Source organism: Lupinus angustifolius, chromosome LG03 (genome assembly GCF_001865875.1).
Source record: "Lupinus angustifolius cultivar Tanjil chromosome LG03, LupAngTanjil_v1.0, whole genome shotgun sequence".
NCBI lineage: Eukaryota > Viridiplantae > Streptophyta > Magnoliopsida > Fabales > Fabaceae > Lupinus > Lupinus angustifolius.
Genome location: NC_032011.1, coordinates 16,615,844 through 16,629,848, shown reverse-complemented (window position 1 = coordinate 16,629,848; position 14,005 = coordinate 16,615,844). Strand labels below are relative to the sequence as shown.

The following is a 14,005-nucleotide window of genomic DNA, read 5'->3' as shown; positions in this document are numbered from 1 at the left end:
ATGTCGACTGGTCACGGTTTCAGATCATGCACAAGAGACTCGTTCTCTCGCGCTTTCGGGAAGAAGGGTACAATCCCTCTCACCACTTACCACAGGATTTATCACATTGTCGATATCATGGTTAATGGCGTGGTTCACAAAGGTATGCCTCACAAGTTCTATCATGGCCGTACATGTTGCCTCTGAAACGTCACCAATCGTGTCATTAGTGTCGAGGTTAACAAGCAGGTATACTTATCACTTCTTATTTATTCAATATTAACCAAAAAAGTTACAACTCTGTTGAATTGCTGAATCCTAGAGTTTCGTCCCACAACTCATAAAATTGATCTTCCACCGGTGACAGGTCAGGGTCTCACAACTCGTAAATTCCAGCATTGTCTGTTTATTGTGCTTTTGCAGGTATACTTGTATACCTTCTGCTTTAGGTTATTGCGAATAGGTCTTTGGTTTTGAGAATTAGTTGATTTCATATCTTGATTCGTTTTTTCATATCTTTGAATATTGGAGACTGTTTATATGGTATTATTGCCTATTAATATATCAGTAAAGGTGGAGAATGTTTGTCCTTAATTTGTTGAAGTGTAGCTTTCTGTCAATTTTTATATGAATTGTTATTATTAAGTGTAGGTTTAGGCCCTTTTTTAAGTGTTAGGCATAAGTTTCATGAGTTAAGTTGGATAATATGTGCACTGCAATGCCTAACACAATTCAAGTTGGTGTGTGGAATAAGTTGGAAGATAACTTTCTCACTGCATGTGTGCAACACTATGGGGAAGGAAAATGGCACCTTCTACCTAAAAGAGCATGATCGCCTTTTATAAGAATTGTTAAGTACTTTAAATTACAGTTAATTCACATGTTTTCATGTAGGAATTAGTAAGTACTTTAAATTATAGTCGCTTCACATATTTTCATGAAGGAATTGCTCAGTACTTCAAAAGTTGTACAAGATCAATTTTTGCAGCAAAAAGAATAGTAAAACTTGGAATTTATCTTCCAAAAATATCTTATTTGATAGTTAGAGACTAAGAGTAATGGGTAAAATCATTAATACTCCCTAATGCTTATTTTGATTCTTCTTAAATTTATGATTATGAGGAATTGATAATCAAAATCTACAAAGATTTTTTTTACAGAGAATAACAATATTGTACTAATGTTCCTTGCCCCTTACCATCTTCAAAGAATTTTGGAAACCACAGATACGTGTTTGTAAGTACTTATGACACACTAGTAGTCAAATTTAAAATTTTTGTGCATTGTTTTAACAGACCAATGGTAAGAAGTTGTTGGATTTTATCATGAAGATTATAAAGAACCACTGTTAATGCTCATGAAAAGAAGGGTTGTGCATTCTGGATGGTTGTGAAGGTTGGGATCTCAATCTGTGTACATCACAATTTGTGCTAAGGATTTGCTATTATTATCTTTTTGTTGTTGCAGGCATTGTTTAATCTTTCTATTGCTTTATCAATTATAATACCATATGCTTGCATGTATATGTTGGTATGCATGTAGTATAGGATATTAATATACATTTTTTCAGTGTCTGTGTACCACATCTATGAATGTAAATATGCCTCTCAAAGGAAATGTCGATTTTCAGGTGAATTTGTAGTAATTAATTTGGCCGAAGATACAAATTGTGCCCATCTAAATAAGTGATACACAATTTGGATCATGCCCATCTGAATAAACTTTTACCTACAGACGTTTTTGTTCATTGTAAATTTTTTCATGCCAAATTGTGTATCACTTATTTTGTTCATCGTATTTACGATGAACAAAAACGTCTGTAGGTAAAAGTTTTTTGTGCTGTACCTACAGTTTTGTGTCGTTTACCTACGAATTTCGTCTATAGGTATGTTGTAAATTTCTTGTAGTGCGTGTCTCGGCTCAAGGACTTTCTCAGATTTTCATGTATGATAAGGAACAATTTCAAGGATCAAATCAGACTTTTATTTTATGCTTTGATCTGTAAAAATCTAATGACAACTCAAAATCATTCAGAGAGAGAAGTCATTCCAACTTCATTTCTCACTCTTCCAAATTCGTTTAACCGATATATACATTGAAAATCAAGTCACAATAACATTAAAATTTGAATAATAAGAATAAATTAGTCAAAACTATGTGAACTTTAAAGCAAAAACGAAGGGATTGCCCATATCTCGGGTTGTGTTTTGCTCCTAGCGGAGTGAGTTAAGAACTTCTATCCCAATTCAGAAAAATTGGTGACAATCTTCAAGGGAATAAGAAACCACTGAAGAGGTTGAAAAGACATGGTAAATTATGGGGTGGATTCATCATGAGCAATATTGATGTATTAACACTCTCAAACTTAAATTTCACACCCATTCATTTTCTGTATGGCTTCAATGCTTCATAAGAAGTAAAAAAAATTTGAATGCCTATATACGAAAGTGTAATTTCATTTTGTTAAAAATATATTCCATATTTTGAGTTTATTACTATGCAAATTCCCTTTCGATCTCGTGTCACTTCTATAGTAGGTTCTCGCCTCACTAGTGTGGCATCCGTTTAACTATAGTTCTTCGTTAATAGTATCTCTTTACTTTTAATTAAGGAATTAATATTTTTAGGGTGTGTGATTGTCCTTTCTAATAAGTGTCGTTCCTAAAAACTAAACCATTTAATTTTGGTCGTTCTGGGGATCTAGTAAAACCTTATATCACTAGATTAACACTTGGTTGTGCTTCTTATCTATTACTACTATTAAAAGGAAACTAAATTGATCTTATTTAAAATTTAATTTATTTAGTTGGTATTTTTGTTATTTCAAAAATCAAATTAACTTCCGCAAAGGACAGTTGGTCTAAATTGGAAGAAGCCATATTTTTCTAAGTAAGATTTTAGGTTTAAATTTTATAAAAGGTAAACAATTTGCTAGGAGAACTTTGCGCCTCTAAATATTGATTTTGATTTTTCTGATTGGACTTCTATAAATCAAACATAACTCCCGACACCAAGGGTAAATATTCATATTAAGTTGTTTATATTACTATATCATATTTTCTCTTCTCAAAATTGTTTTATGAGAAAAAGATGTATGTATCAATAATGTAAGAGTTTTTTATAGACCGTTTTATTATCTACAATTGATTTATAATTATTATTGACTCTAAATATAAGTAATACAAATAAATGATAAATATACAAAAAAATGTATAAATTTGTACACTATTAATGTATAAATATTACACTCTTGTTTTATTATATTCTTTTTCCCGATGCATCAGTCCACCATTTCTTACTTTTTGAAACTCAACTTTCTTTCACCCATTATTATTTCCTCTAAGGACCCAATTCATATTATCTCTACTATTGGACATTTGGGCACCGAATAGAGATTACAACACGTGTTACAAATAACTTTTTAATAAATATAATTTTAAGTTATTTTTAATAAAAATATAAAATTAAAAAATTTCTCTTTTTTTGATATTGGACTTTCTAATACTAAAGATGAGATATTACAAAAAAGAAAAGGAATAGGTGCCATAATTGATACCCTCAAATTGAACTTTACATTGATAAGCTTCTAATAACTGATGGTAGGCTATTGAGGTCTCTGAAGGCAAAATGTATGAGAAAAAACCTTCAACAATTGCTATTTGGCACCTCATTAGCAGTCCTCATTTCTACTTAGGTGGATAATTGCATTAGAAAGTTTATAATAAATTGATGCATTTTTAAAGCAATGTGGATGAAGTTTAATCCAATTGCTAAACTTTTGGGTGCCATCAAATTAAATTTCCTAGTCCGTATACAATTCAACTTCGGCAGGGGAGTTGAGGCTGAAATTTTGATCTCTGATTGAGAGACATGATTGAGTTTGAGGGAGATTTTATTTATTTATTTTTGAATAAAATCATTTACTAAAGATAACCAGCACCAACCTCCTTTCTTTTAAGGAGAATATGTGTCTAATTTTTAGGTATGTTTGGAACTAATTAATTCATATGGTTTACCTCATTCTTTCGAGGGTTTTTCCAACCTGAAAGCTCTGTCTAGGCAAGGATATTCCATATTAAGGGTTCTGTGCAATATATGGTTGAATGATTATCATAATAGACTTCACAAGCTACCCTTGGTTGGAACATAAACAACTGCCAATTGAGCATTTCCAGCGGCTTGAGAGCAACATGTTTTGGGCTAAAAGCTCAACATGAGCTAATAAGTTGCGTTAAACGTCTCATCATACATGCCAAATCTTAGGGCAGCAACAAAGACTAACTAAAACTCAAATGCAGATTACTACTTAAATTGCAGTAAAAATAGAAGAATTTTCCTAAAATTTATAATTTCACTATTCCTTTAAGGAGAGTAGAAAATAAAATCAGTCTAAAATTTACACATTTTCATACTAGCATCCGAGTTGATCTAGAATAATTGGAGGACTAATATTTTTCTTGTGTTGAGTTTATTCAAGTGTGAAGTCCCATTAGATATGTGTGAATATGTGAAAGAGTTTATAAGTAGGAAATACCCATGAAATTAATACCTTAAGGAAAGAAAATACATATTTAAACATAATATATTTAAAATGACCCCTCATTATATAACTAAATATTTATTTAAAATGACAATACATAATTATAAAATATATCTAATTTTTAAATACTGTTTTTTAATATTGCAAATTACATAACTAAATAATTTATTTTTAATAATATTTATTAATATTTTAAGTTACTAAGTTTAATATAATAATTTATGTTTATAAAATTCAATAAAAATCATTAACATACTATATCTTCTTCTCACCAATGTATCTAAGTAAAGTATAACTAATTTTTTACAATCACTTTTATATTTTTAACAATCTCATTTCTATATATTTTGTGTTATTTGTCTATTTGTTAGTAATTATGTTTATTTTTTTCTTTTCATTCCAAACAGTATACAACTATTATTTATTTTTGAGTTTAGAAGCAACGAAAATAAAATTAAGTTAACGAATTTCAGATCAAAATGAATATAAACAAAGAATTTTACTAAATTGTATATATTTTCACATAGATTGTGGTTTTTTAAATTCATTCAAGGTGAAGGGCAAATTGGAATTTTTAATGTTTTTCTCTCCTTTCTTAATTTTCATCACAAAATAGGGAGGCAAACTTTTTGTGTGGAACCCATGCTTATTTTTTCTTCCCTCATTTTTAGTGTTGAACCAAATGGTGAAAAATAATATTTTCTACCACTTTTCCTTTCTCCTCTTTTCTTTCCTTTTTTTTCTCTCCATAGAACGAAACATAGTGTAAACTAGAATATACTAATTAAACCATTTAAAAACTAACACTTTTCACGTTGGCAACTGAGCTGATTCTCGAATACCGAAAAAAAAAACTAAGACTAAACCATAAAACTTTTCTTGTTAGCAAATGAGTCAATTCTAGCATAATCATGGCAATAACATTTTCCCCAGTGAAATAATGGAAAACTATATGAAATACAAATTAATCGCATATGATAATGGATTTATACAATTTTTTTATCACATCATTTTCATAGAGAAGATTACTTATGCATCAATGGTGTGAATGTTTTCAACATTGTTACCTCAATGTTTATCATTGATGAGTTAATGATTATAGATTTTTCAACAAAAATAATATACATTTATATATAAATAATGTAAAATATTTACATTGTCAGTACAGAAATACTGTTTTAATAAGTTTGTTGATTCCCTCTCTGTTCTCCTTTTGTTTTAAAGGCGTTTTAACTTGTAAATTTTGTATCTTTAAATGAAAATAAATTGCATGCGGTGAATATTGTAAAAATATTAAGCTCATTAATTTTTGTTTTGTTTTTTGGTTGCTAAAAATGTATCTATATTGTTATGCGTAGGAATGGCAACAGGGCGGGTCGGGGTCGGGTTTGCACATACCCAAACCCGAAACTCAAAACCCGAACTCAAACTCAACGGGGTTGAAAATAAAAATACCATCCCCGAACCCGTCGGGTTTCGGGTAACCCGAGCCCGAAAAAAAAACCCGAAAATGATAAAGTGTTAAGGAAAATATGATATTATTTTCGTATAATTTTACTCTAACATTTCTAGTTTCTCTTGTATTATTTCATTTCTTTTATGTTTGAAGATCCAATAGTATATAAAGTAACATTAGAAATTAAAAACAATTGGCAAATGATAGAAACTTCAATTTTAAATTGAATTACCTTACTTCGGGGCGGGTTCGGGTTAGAGTTTTGTTATACCAAACCCGAACCCGAACCCGAAATTTAAACCCGGGTAAAACCCGAACCCAAACCCAATCACATCGGGTTTTCCCCGTTAAATTCGGGCAGGTACCCACGGGTTCGGTTATTATTGCCATCCCTAGTTATGCGTCATAAAAACACTAATTTAAATAATCAAAGAATCACTTATTTATTGCAGGAATTCTTTTATTTTGTTTAAATCACAAGTATTTCCTACATAGACAATTCCAATAGAAATGAGTAGGATCACTGTGGGCGATACCTTTCAATATCAAGATAGAGAGGAATTAAATCACTAAAATTTAATTAAATTGATACTTTATTTTTATTTGTTGTAAATGACTTTTATGAAAAATATATAGACTAGTACTCTAATAGTTATTTTTCAATAACAAAAAAATATTTTTTTAGAATTTTTATTTCCATGCATTTTTATTTAATATAAAAACATCAAATAATGAGAATTCACAATAAAAGTAAACATAAAACATGTAATTATAAAATTTATTTGCCTGTTTTTGTTATAAATTTAATAATTAATAATATTTTCACTCATTTGAATGTGAACATTTTATGTCCCAAAATCAAATATGTCTACGTTACTTTCCCTTCAAGTTAAGGGCAACTTTCCCTTCAAGTTAAGGGCAAACCCACCCCAGGCAATTGCATTGTATCCATTTTCTAGCATAGGGATTCCAAAGCTTTGCTTATTAATTTATCTTTGTTATTACTTCACACGCAAAGGATCCCAATAATCCCTTTGTTCACCCTCCTAAACCATGCTTTAAAGTTTAAAAGATAACCCTTTGCTAACCTTCCCTAAAGGCCAGGTTTAAGAATTTAAATTATCTATTAATTGCCTATTATATATTTAACATTTTGTATTAATGATTTAATTTTATTTAATAAAAATATTTTCCAAATATAAGCTATTGTTAGTTTGCATTGCAGTTGTTATCTCTTTATCTTTTAAAGATTCTTCACTTACTCATTCCGCTAAATATACACTCACTTTATCAATTTTCACTTTCAAGTCTAAAACCAAATTTGTAAATGCAGCTTCTACAGCAAAACCGTTTAAGATTTGAAGTACCTCATCATAATTAATAGGTGGCTCAGTAGTAATTCATTAAAGTGTTATTAACCGTATTGATCATCAAACCAATCAGGGTACTAGTATAGTGATAAAACGGTTCAACCAGTGATTTACTAATTAAATCGCATACCAATTAAATTAGATATACACTACACCAGAGTTGCCGTTCAACAACGTTTATTTTAGATGTATAACAGCGCTTTTAGGCATTTTCTGTTTGACCGCAGTAGTATATGGTCATTATTAACACCGCTTCACAAACGCTGTTATATTGACTATATACCACAACGCAACACACAAAAAGCGCTGTCATATAGTGCATCAATACAACAACGCATCGTCCACAAAGCGCTGTCATATAGGTCTTACATAAATAACGCATTTTATTACAGCGCAATAACAGAAAAGCGCTGTTGTATTATTCATAAATTTTCTCAAACAACACCCTAATACAATAGCACATCACACACATAGCACTGTTATATTAATAATGTACAACATGTACAACAACACTTTCTATAAAAAGCGTTGTTGTAGTTATCCTTTACAACAGCGCATGTCATGACTTCCCCTAGAATTGGCTGTTGATTTGTATAAATTAATACCCGCATATACATATATTAGTAGAACAGACATTCTCAACAACACAAACATTTATACATTCTGAACAACACATACACATTAATACATGCCAGAAGTTTGTTTTTTAACATCAATATAATACAAAATACAAACAGTGAATATCATGCCAATTATGTTTTGACAGAATACATAATTACAAATAAAAAATTACACAAATTACAAAGAAACAATATTATACAAATTACAAACAATCAAAATTAAGCTATAATTATATAAAGACTACTTGCATTTACTTTTTCCTTTTCTTTTATTGTTTTTGTCTTGTAGGGTCATCATTGTTTGGAGAAGCATATTGAATTACTCAAAGTCCTTCATCGTGATAATCTCTTGTATATAAATCATCATCCGTAGTTGGTCTGCTCTCATGTGACTGATATGTCCCAAAAAAATGATCATCTTCATGAATATCTTCATATTCTTGGTCATCAATATTATTGACGATTATTTTGTTAGTTAAAAGAACAATGAACCATTTCACATTAGCTGAGTCACTAACATAGAATACTTGTTGAGCTTATGATGCTAGAATAAATGGTTCATCTTTATGTCCTAGCCTATTAAGATCCACCTGCATGAATCCTAACTCATCATCTTAGAAGCCATTATTGTTATCAATCCACATACAATAAAAAACTGGCATCCGAAATATTGTGTAATCCAATTCTCATATTTGTTCAATCACTCCAAAGTATGACATGTTCGCATATATTGAATTTCTATCTTTTGCACTTGACATGTGTAAAGTTCGAGTAACAAGAATCACACCACTATTTTGCATTTTACTTTGATCATCTTGTTTTTTTGTATAAAATGTGAACCAATTAATTAGGTAACCCGTGTAGGATAAGACATGAATGCTTGGACCATTGACTAACTATTTCAATCTTTCGGAAATTGAATGTGCATTTATATTCAATTCCTCATTAATATGATTTTTAGCCACTTTATGAAACACTGATTATGCTCTTTGGAAATCCTATTTTCATTCTTACTTAGGTAAGACTTCCTTAACATCTCCTTGTATGTTTCAACATATGGCTCAACCTCGTCGCCATTATATAAAACATATAAGTGTGCTTGCTCCAATTCGGTTTGTTGTTATAGTCAATATGTCATTCCATGTAATACCTTCACCAAATGTTTTTTTTTTGCATATCGAAGCTTTGGAATGCCCATGAAATCACCATCGGTAAGGTATGCGGTACAAAAATCAAGAGCTTCTTCAACAACATATCGCTCGACAATACAACCCTCTGGTCTTGATCAGTTCTTCATATACCCTTTTAATGTCTTCATATAACACTCAACGAGGTACATCTATCTCATATAGGAAGGGCCACATAGTTGTGTCTCTCGAACAAGATGAATGCTTAGATGAACCATTATGTCAAAAACAGAAGGGGGAAAATACATTTCAAGCTCACACAAAGTCAAAATAATTTGTCTTTGCAATGCATGTAATTTCTCAGGGTCAATCACTTTGCTACAAATTGCCTTGAAGAAGAAGCATAACCTAGTTATGGTTCCTCAATCTGTTTAAGGTAGAATTGACCGTACTCCTATAGGTAATAAATGCTCCATAAGTACATGACAATCATGAGATTAAGACCTTTTAACTTGAGGTCTTTTATTGATACGAGGTTCTGAATGTTGGAAGAGTACCCCTATGGAACTTTAACATCATGAATAAATTTACAAAATTCCATTTTCTCATTCCTCGATAAAGTATAAGCTATTGGAGGTAGAAACATACGTTTTCCCTTCATTATCGGCCCCAATTCCTTTCTTATTCCCATACTAACAAAGTCCAACCTTGCATTCAAGCCATCTTTGATCTTACCAGGGACATTGAGTAAGGTACCAAGGAGACTTTCAAGCACATTTTTTTCAATATGCATAACATCGAGGAAATGTCTTACATATAATGAACTCCAATATGGCAATTCAAAGAAGATTGACCTTTTCTTCCACCCACTTGTGACAATTTCTTTTGCAAAAGGTTTACCAAATTTAGTATTCAAACCCTTTAGCTTTTGAAATAATTGGTCACCGGTCAACGTGAAAGGAGCTCGACCTTCTTCATTGTTTCCATCAAATGCTTTTCTCCATCGTCGATAGTGATGATCTAAAGGCAAAAATCTACGATGTCCAAGGAAGACATTATTCCTATAGTATTCCAACCTTATTGAATGAGTATTGTCTTCACATACAGGACACACAAAATGTCCTTTTATACTATATCCATACAGATTACCATATGTAGGGAAATCACTGATTGTGCCAAACAACAAAGCCTTCAAGTTGAAGCTTTCTTCCCTATACACATCATATACATTTATGCATGTCTCCCATATTTGTTTCAAGTCTTCAATTAATGACCCAAATATATGTCTATGTCAATTCTTGGTTGTTTAGGTCTAGAAATTAACATAGATAACATGACATATTTGCGATTCATGCATAGAGACGGAGGTAGGTTGTATATCACCAACATCACTGACCATGTACTATGGGAGCAACTTTGAACACCATGTGGGTTAATTCCATCCGTTGACAATGCAAGGCGTGGATTTCTTATAGGATAGTCGTTATCAATTTTTCTCCATTGAGGAGAATCTGCAGGATGCCGAAGCTTGCCATCTTTAATCCTTTCTTCATCATGCCATGTCAACTTCTTCGCATCTTTGGCATTGCTAAACATACGCTTGAATCTTGATTTGATGGAAAAATACAATACAACCTTTTTGAGAATTGAGTCTACCTTCTTATATCATGATGCATTACATTTAGGACAAAACTTTAATGAAGCATACTCATTAAAAAATAAGATGCAATCATTTTCACAAGCATGAATCCTAGCGTAGTCCATGCTAATGGAGCGTAACATTTGTTTGACATCATAGGTTCGAGAAGGGAGCACATTATCTTCCAGTAACATATCCTTCAGAAGTGCAAACAAGTCGGTGAAACTCTTATTAGTCCATCTATTAACAAATTTCAACTTATACAACCTTGACACCGCTACCAATCTTGTGAATTTAGTACAACCATCATATAATGGTTTCTCAGCATCACTTATCAACCGCTGAAACATCTCAGGACAATCCTGAAGATCCTCTTCGACAACGTTTGCCATTCCTCGAAAAGATCGTCTTCATAAGCATTTGAGTAGTTGTCTTTCATATGCATCTCATCATCACAATCTATAACGTCTCTCTTCTCACCATGTCATGTCCAACATGTGTAACTTTGATTAATACCATGACACACTAAATGAACTTTTAACTCATTTGGAGTAATTCGGTTTGAGTAACAACATCTTAAGCAAGGACATACAATTATATTAGGGTTTTCAACATTCTCAATTACAAACCTAACAAATGATTTCACTAATTCTTTATACTCTTTCGTCAATCGATTGACACTCATCCATTTTTGATCCATTTTCCGTTAACAAAAAAATATATATGAGTCAGAACTCAAAAATGCATAAATCCCTAAAGCTTGGAGTTAAGCTCACCAAACAGAGCAAATGCATTATTATGTAATTAAAAATAGGGGCACCATAACTCATAATATAAGCTAAATGAGTCGGAACTTGGAAACCTCAATTCAATACAAGCTAAATGAGTGAAATCACTCAATACAAGCTAAATACAATGTAATTAAAAAGACAAAAAACTATAAGAAAAACTCACTTTCAATTCAGTGTTGAATCCATGAATGATGATTTTGAGGTTAAACGAGTGAAAGATTTTTGAAATCGGTATTGAATGAGTGAATGATGATGAGGTTGAATGATTGTCGAGGTCGATTTTGAGAGTAAATGAGTTTCACTGCTGTGTAAATGAATGTTGGGATTGCTGATGAATGTGTGAGAATGAGAGAACATTTTAATTTTTTAGGGTCTTATAGTATATTGAACAACGCATAATGAAGATGACATTGTCAATTATATATAATTAACAGTGCATAGTGAAGATGTCGCTGTCAATGATACCTAATAAATAGCACAAACTTAAGGAAACTTTGTGGAAGAACTCCTCATTCAAATATAAAGAAGGTAAGTGTTCCACAATGCAATCTTAAGGAAACGTTGTGGAATATATAATAATTTTTTTTACTAATTCATTTTTTTAATGAAATTCAAATTAGTAATTACATTATGACATTCGATTAATGACAATTAATTAAATATATAGAACACTTAATAATGACAATAAATAACATTCAAACAATTAATCAGTTAAACACTGTGTTAAGCAATTAAGTGCATAGGAAATAGTTTTGTTCATCATATCGACAATGCTTCTTATCGAATGCACTATTGTATAGCTAAAAGAGAATAAATGAGAGATAAATATTCAACATTGTTTTTTGTGAATGCGCTGTTGAGTTCAACGTAATGAACAACGTTTTTTGTGTGAATGCGTTGTTGAATTTAACGTAATCAACAACGCATTGTTTAAAAAGCGATGTTGTATAGGTATAACGACAACACATCCATAAAAAAACGCTGTCGAAGACAATTATTCCTAATTCTACACAATACGCACACAACAGAAAATAACCTGAATGCATACAGAAACATAACATAACAACAAAATGAATATATGAATACAACTGAATTTATATATGGAACATTAATTACATTGTAATGTTTACAATGAATTGAATTCCCTAAGCTACAATTTGTGGTACATTAATTGAATTACATCAATTACATAGACCAAATCATATACATTACATTTAAGCTACAATCTGTGCAAAACTAATCTACTATACATTTTGCTATGATTTGTCAACATAAATAAGTACAAAGTTTGATCATTGTTCTCTAATATGGTTGATTTGCATATGATTTGACATCAATCTTGATTGCATTAGTTGGTCATTGCTTAATGATCTCCTTCATGAATTTCAGCACATAATAGTCGTAATCTATCTGGTTTGTTTGGTAAGGGGCCTACAATTAAAATGAAGTAAACATATAAGTATAACCTTAGTTGAAATATGAATACATTACAAATATAATTGCTTGAGATGATTTGTGCCAATACATTTATATGAGTCCACTTGATTTTGTGATTTGGTAACTTGCTTCTACCACGATTATAGCTTCTGTTAACTCTCACCACACTAAACAATAGAAAATGTACTTAATTACTAAACAACTAGGGAAGTGAAAGTGTAACTAAAAGTTTAAATGAGTAGTCCACTTACCTAGAAAATAAATCTTTCATAGCAGAGTACTTGTTTAGATCACGATGTGCCAATGAGTCAAAGTAGTATATTTCTTCATTGACTTGATTGATGACATCCAAAATCCAATGTTGCCTAACAAAACATATGTACAGGGTTAGGAAATGTTAAGCACAACAAACATACTAAAGAAAGAAATATAAAAGACAATTAAAAAATGCTCACCCGATATTAAAAGGTGCTAGAAATAAATCTACATTTACTTTATGAAGGATGGGATTATCTGTAATTCGTTCTCTCTGTCCCACAATCTTATTTTTGTCACTTGACACCAAAGCGGTAAGGTGTGGGGATATGAACATCACATTTTTCTTATTTACCGAAATAAAATTTTCATACAAGTACCTAATATATATAACACAAATGTTAGTTAATTGTAACACACCACCATGCAAAAGTGAGAAGTTAAGAAAACATCATTTACCTCATATATATACATATAGCAGTTGCACCTATACAATCATGTTTATATACATCCGAGACTTCATTGATGCCAACGTATTCCTCAATATTATCCCCGAAGACTTCCTTGGGAATTGATATAATTAATATACCATCTCCCAACTTCTGTATATGCTCTAACAACTGAGTATAGTAGTTGATAGTCTTCTTGGAGCTTACATCCTCAGTAGATGGCTTTGAACTGACATCTCCCGAAGATGGCTTAGTCTTTTGGGTGCTACTGGGTGAAATGTAAATTTTCCTAAAATATTCAATAAAAAACATATCAATTATAGATTAATATACATATACATA

General features: G+C 31.2%; 1 long non-coding RNA gene across 2 annotated transcripts; it reads left to right on the top strand.

The window, feature by feature from the left end:
• On the top strand, nucleotides 7–1,608 carry LOC109342591. 2 transcript variants are annotated; one of them, XR_002107096.1, is made up of 3 exons: nucleotides 7–228; nucleotides 347–402; nucleotides 1,275–1,608. It is a non-coding gene; the product is annotated as an uncharacterized LOC109342591 (long non-coding RNA). The 2 variants fall into 2 exon arrangements; XR_002107097.1 differs by lacking the exon at nucleotides 347–402 and having other exon boundaries at nucleotides 637–1,608.